Consider the following 6,681-nt stretch of genomic DNA (forward strand, 5'->3'; position numbering starts at 1 on the left):
ATTCATTGTAACTTGAAACAACAGAAAATAAGGCTTTTTATAACTAAATTTGGCTGGGATGAACATAACAGTAGGTGCAAGAGAAAGTATTGAAGGAGGCATGAATTAAGGAAGATCAAAACACACCGGTTGACTATTATTCTCAAATATTAATTTTCCTATACAGGCTTTTGATTGGAACCACATGGCTGTCAAGTCAACATTGAAAGCTTTGTAGAGTGCTAAATATAGGTATTTGGTGTTTTGAATATTTAACTTCAGGATCAGAAGTATAGGAGGACAAATTTGGCATTTTTGGAATGCAAATTGACATACCTGACTTACCATGGAAAGCCATGTATCTCTGCATGAAGATAAGCTGAAGGAGCTATTGGCAGGGTTGAGATACCAGCATTGTATAGTATTTGGATTTGTTTTGGCAGGCTTTAGCCACATTTTAAGGCTTAAAGTCCATCCCTAACTACCTTGCCAAGGGTGGAGGTGTAATTACTGAATGCATATTATGTCTTCAAGTGGCCATTTGGTAGAGCTAAACAGAGAACAGTGTGTGTTTGTGTGTGTGTGTGTGTGTGTGTAATTGATCCTAAAGCACAGCATATGAAAAAAATGCAGTTTAATTGAACATGAGGACTTCAGAGCACAAATCAGGATTCTGCCTGTTTTAACAAATTTATCTTCTACTGTGCCTTAAAGTGATACATGTGTTATCATACTTTATCATTACTGTGTGGTTGTGATTTTGGCATTACTTTCATTTAACAGATGACAAATCCGAGGTACAGAGAAGTTAAGTAAAATTTTCAATGTATGTTGGTAGCTGAAACTTAGTCTTTAGGTCTGCCAGTTCCAACTCCAGTGTTTTTTGTGCTGTCTGAATTGGAGGGCTAGACAGGATAAACAGTTCTACAGAGTACATTTCTACAACAGATGCTGAAAGAATCTGAGACAAATTACAGCGTGGAAAAATTGGTATCCTATCTATCCTGAAGTTGAGTGAGAGATCAGATAATTTGGTACTTTTCTGTTATAGATTTCATAGCTATATTGATGTCTGGAGGTGTTTGCTATAAAGCATCAGTTATTTAAAATTGGATGCACTAAGAGAATGGCATTCAAGTCTGTCAGTATTTAGAGAGGAGGCCCTTTTGGCTAATGATCAGAAATTGTTTAGACTTTGAAATAGACTAAAATAGAATAAGAGAGACTAAGATGCCAATGGTGTAGATTATGTGATTCCATGTACATGATGCCAATGCTCTTGAAGTGGTTCAGTTCTCAGACTCAAGTCCCATTATTTCCTAACACCAGAATAAGCTGGGAGAGCAGATGGCTTTGAGTACTGAAGCTGATCTGTGATTCTGGTGTAGAAGAAACAAGTCATTTATATTTCTTAATACATTATTTGATCATCAGTTACATATTCAGGCCTTGTTTTTGGCCCGCTTGATATTACAATGCATATAATCATCCCATGGTGTATAATAAAGGATTTGGCTGGATATTGTCTCTGATTCTGGGAGGGAGCCTCTAAGCTCTTGAGATTTTCTGAATAACAAGGGTGTCCTTGTTACTTATGAGCCCCTTGGATCATGCCTAAGTTTATGCTAATGAAGTAACACATAGTGGTACCCTGGATAACTTCAAGATGAAGGCTGGCCACAGAAAATCACATGATTAGAAGGAGGGAACTTTGATATAACCCAACCACCAAGGAGGTGGGGAAAGCTGGAGACTGATTTTAATTCTGTGCCCAAAGAATTAATGAACCGCAATAAAAACTCTGGATGCTGAAGCTCAGTGGAGTTTCCTGGTTGATGAGCACATTAATGTGCCAGGAGGAAGACACACCCTGACTTCACGAGTTGAAGGCTGTGGAGTTCTGTGTTTGGAAAGCACTAAGACCTTGTCCTGTGTGCCTCTTCATTTGACTGCTCTTGAGTTGTATCCTTTATATTAAAAAAAAAAAACAAAAAAACTGTAATTGTAAATAAAGTACTTTCCTGAATTCAGCAAATTAAGTGTGAGTGGGCTCAATATGGGGAAATCCAAATTTGTAGCCAGTTGTTCAGTGGTGTGGATAGCCTGGGAATCACTTGAACTTGTGACTGGTGTCTGAAGTGGGGGCAGCTTTCAGGATTACTGAGCCTGTAAATTGTAGGGTCTATGCTAATTCCAGGACTTTGTGCCAGAACTGAATTTCAGGATACAACTTTGTGTTAAATTGATTTAAGTTGAAACAGAGGATCCCTAAAAGGAAGAAAGATGTATTATTAAGTTACCCGTTGGCACTTTTTTTGTTGATAAAGAATGACAACACGCTTACCATACATAGCTATTTTCCAAAGCTTCAAACCAATTAGGAATTATCTTGTAGAACTCCAATCCAAGTTATTTACTGGTGCATTTTTTGATTACAGGCCTAACCCTCTCTGAATATAGCTATGATAATTTTATCTGCACTGTCTGACTCCCTGATAACTATTATGAGTGTACCATCATAGGTTATGTGCGTATATGAACTTGCTGTGATATTTAGTGACCAAGATGGGGTGCCAATGGTAGAAGGTTGGTCCATAATGGGATTGTATGATTGATCCTCTTTACTATCAAGGTGAACAAGAATGCCTAACATGATAGATACAGGCCACACAGTCTACACATACATTTAGGCTGTACTATGGTGACCTCCATGGTTATGTGTTCAAACTCAGTCAAAGTTCAAGAAACCTGAAATAGACTTCTGCTCAAAAGAAACTGCCCCATGTTTAACATCTGAGTCTAAGATGGCTTTTTAACCTATTATCGATTGCCAGAGATCCAGGGAATGACTCATAATCTATGCTCTTCTTTTGTGTTCTCTTTAAGGAAATTCTTTTTTCTTTCTATAGGATGGAAACCTCTATAGCGGTTGCTATTATATTTTGAGTGACTTGGCTACTCAAAAATAATAATGTTTTTGCTTAATATTTTATATTTATTATAAAAGATGATGATAGTTTTGGCTTATTTATAGAAGGTTTACAGTTATGTTTTTTTGTTTAATTCAGAGAGGATTCATGAGGATGAAAAGTTTTGAAAGGTTTGGAAGAAGAAATTTGAGACATTACTGAGGAATATATAAGAAGCTAGAAGAATAAAAATGGATGTTCTTAATGTTTTACCACTTATCCTTCATGAACTAAATTGGGAATCTGATTTAAAACAAACATCCTCCCATCCCCTTCCCTCTACTCCCCTGAGAAAACAAACTAAGTGAGGAAATGCAGAGCATTGTATAATCTTAAATGGTTTAAAGACTGCATATTAGCTTGTCCCTTCAGCTGTGTACAAAGCTAACCATAACCTAAAAGTTGTCCCTCCAGGTTGTCACACTGTAACCACTATAATTTTTTTCTGAGACACTGTTTGATGGATATCAGAACTTCTGAGTCATATGACACTTGTTTGTCTTACATTTTTTCAAGAAAACACATTTTTCATCACATTCATGTGAGTCTTGAAATTAGCTGTTTTGTAAGTGTGTTATTGAGAATTCATATCTTACAGGTGCTGACTGGAAAAACATTTAGTTGAACATTCAGATTCACTATTTGCTCTCTGAGACTACTTAATAGTAAAGTATATTCTAAATTCTTGTGTACTGCCTCATTGTGTTTTGAGGGCTATGGAATGATCTGGAGCAGGGCTGGAGTTGAGCAAAGGGAATTAAAATACTGAAATCTTACTTGTGTGTCAGATGGTATATAGTCATTATCTCATTTTACCTTAGTAGCTTAGTGCTAGGTGGTCATATCCCCATTTTATACATGAAGGACCTGACTCTGAATAAATAACTTGCCCAGTGTACAGAATTGCAAAACAGGATTCCTGACTCCATATATATGTTGTTTTAATTTATCACATGCTGAAGGCTGCTGCTCCTTCTCATCATCATCCTCCACTTGTTTCTCTCTCTCTCTTTTTTTTTTTTTTTTGAGATGGAGTCTTGCTCTGTCACCCAGGCTAGAGTGCAGTGGCGTGATCTGGGCTCACTGCAACCTCCGCCTCCCAGGTTCAAGCAATTATCCTGCCTCAGCCTCCTGAGTAGCTGGGACTCCAGGCACGTGCCACCACTCCCAGCTAAATTTTTTTTTTTTTTTAATTTTAGTAGAGACAGGGTTTCATCATGTTGCCCAGGGTGGTCTCGAACTCCTGAGCTCAAGCAATCCGCCTGCCTCGGCCTCCCAAAGTGCTGGGATTACAGGCGTGAGCCACTGCACCCAGCCCCTCCACCTGTGTTTTTTTTTACTCCTTCTCTGATTCTTTTTTCTTTTTTTCACTGCATATGAAACAATCAAAACCAGCTAATAATGTCTGCTAATCCAAAGAATCAGTAGAGAGAAGAAAAATATACTTGAAATTTCCTAATGTTCCAACTGAAATTAATCACTGGCATGTTTGATGGCTGAGTTTGTACAATATTACTTTGTTTATGCTTCACCAGGCTATTATTAACATTTTTATTACCATACAGAAACTATGTTGAAATGTAATTAGCAATACTGTCACTAATTATCTAATGAGTGGTAATTATTAGTTGGTTGAGTTTTCATGCTACATATGATCCAGTGTTCTATTAAAGACTGTAGCATACAATTTTCATGTGATTTTTTTTACATTAATAAAATTTTCATGTATGAGAAAAGTATGCACTTTGACTTCAACAATTGTGTGTTCAGAATAGCAGTAGTTCCGCAGTGGGCTAGTTACTCAACTTTTCTGATCCTCAGTTTCTCCATCTGTAAAACTGGGGAATGATGATAATACCTGTAAAAGATTAAAAAGATAAAATCATGACACACACAAATATAAAATAAACGTGTCAAAGATTAATTTACTCATTAATTATTGAGGAAACCAGAAAGATATTACAACTTTAAAGGATAATACAAAATACCACACAAATATAGTAATCAGGAGTATTTAAATGAATTTACAATTACAAAGAGTGCTCACCCCTCCCTGCCCTCCAACCCCCAACTCACAAGTGGTACGGAAGTCAGTTGTCCCTCTATGGGAAGAATTAATTTGCCTGTCTATGATCAACAATTATTTCTTGAGTTTTTCTTTGTTAAGAGAATGTTTGTTACTGATTTAATCTTGTTACTTGTTATTGGTGTGTTTGGGTTTTCTATTTCATCCTGATTCATTGCTGAATTCTACAAAAATTACAAAGAAGAACTCATGCCAATTCTCCTCAATATATTCGAAAATATACAAAAGGAGGAGATTCTTGCTAAGAAGTCATTCTATGAAGCCAACATTACCCTGATATCAAAACCAGAGAAGGACACCACAAAAAGAAAACTATAAGCCAACATCCGTGATAAACATAGATGCAAAGTCCTCAATAAAACAGTAGCAAACTACTCACTTTCAAAGCTTTTTTTTTTTTTTTTTTTTTTGAGACAAAGTGTTGCTCTTGTTGCCCAGGCTGGAGTGCAATGGCGCGATCTCAGCTCACTGCAACCTCCTCCTCCCGGGCTCAAGCAATTCTCCTACCTCAGCCTCCCAGGCGCCCACCACCACACCCGGCTAATTTTTGTATTTTTAGTAGAGTCGGGGTTTCACCATGTTGGCAAGGTTGGTCTCGAACTGCTAACCTCAGGTAATATATCTGCCTCAGCATCCCGAACTGCTGGGATTACAGACGTGAGTCACCGCACCCGGCCTCCACTTTCATCACTCTTATTGAACATAGTACTGAAAGTCCTAGCTGAAACAATAAGGCAATAGAAAGAAGAAGAAAAAAAAAAACAAACCCCAAGCTGGAAATGAAGTAGTCAAATTGTCTATCTTTGCAGGTGATATGATCTTATATTTAGAAAAACCTAAAGACTCCACCATAAAAGCCATAATAAACAATTTCATTAAAGTTTGTAGGATACAAAATCAACATGCAAAAATGAGTAGCATTTCTATATACCAGCATTAACTAGTGGAAAAATAAATCAAGAAAGTGTTCCCACCTACAATAGATACAAAAAAAAAAATCTAGAAATAAATTTAACCGAAAAGGTGGAAGACTTTTACAAGAACAACTAGAAAACACTGATGAAAGAAATTAAAGAGGACAAAAAAAAAAAAAAAAAAAGGAAAACCATCCCATGCTCATGGATTGAAATAATTAATATTGTTAAAATACTATCCAAAGCAATCTACAGATTCAATGCAATCCCTATCAAAATACCAATGATATTCTTCAAGAAAGACAAAGTTCTAAAATTTGTTTGGAATCAAAGAGCCTGAATAGCCAAAGCAATCCTAAGCAAAAAGTACAAAACTGGACACATCACACTACCTGACTTTAAAATATACTGTTAAAACAAAGCTATAATAACCAAAATGGCATGATTTGGTATAAAAACAGACACATAGAGCAATGGAGCAGAACAGAGAACATAGAAATAAACCCTTGTATTTACAACCAACCAATTTTCAACAAAGGTGCCAGGAACATATACTGGGGAAAGGTACTTTCTTTAATAAATGGTGCTGGGAAAACTAGAAATCCATGTGCAGGACCTAGGTCACTAGACCTCTATCTCACCATACATAAAAATCAACTCAAATTGGAATAAAGACTTGAACATAAGAGCAAAACTATAAAACTACTAGAAGAAAACATAGGGGAAACCCTCC

The sequence above is a fragment of the Pan paniscus genome, chromosome 4 (assembly GCF_029289425.2).
Source record: "Pan paniscus chromosome 4, NHGRI_mPanPan1-v2.0_pri, whole genome shotgun sequence".
In the NCBI taxonomy this organism is placed as follows: domain Eukaryota; kingdom Metazoa; phylum Chordata; class Mammalia; order Primates; family Hominidae; genus Pan; species Pan paniscus.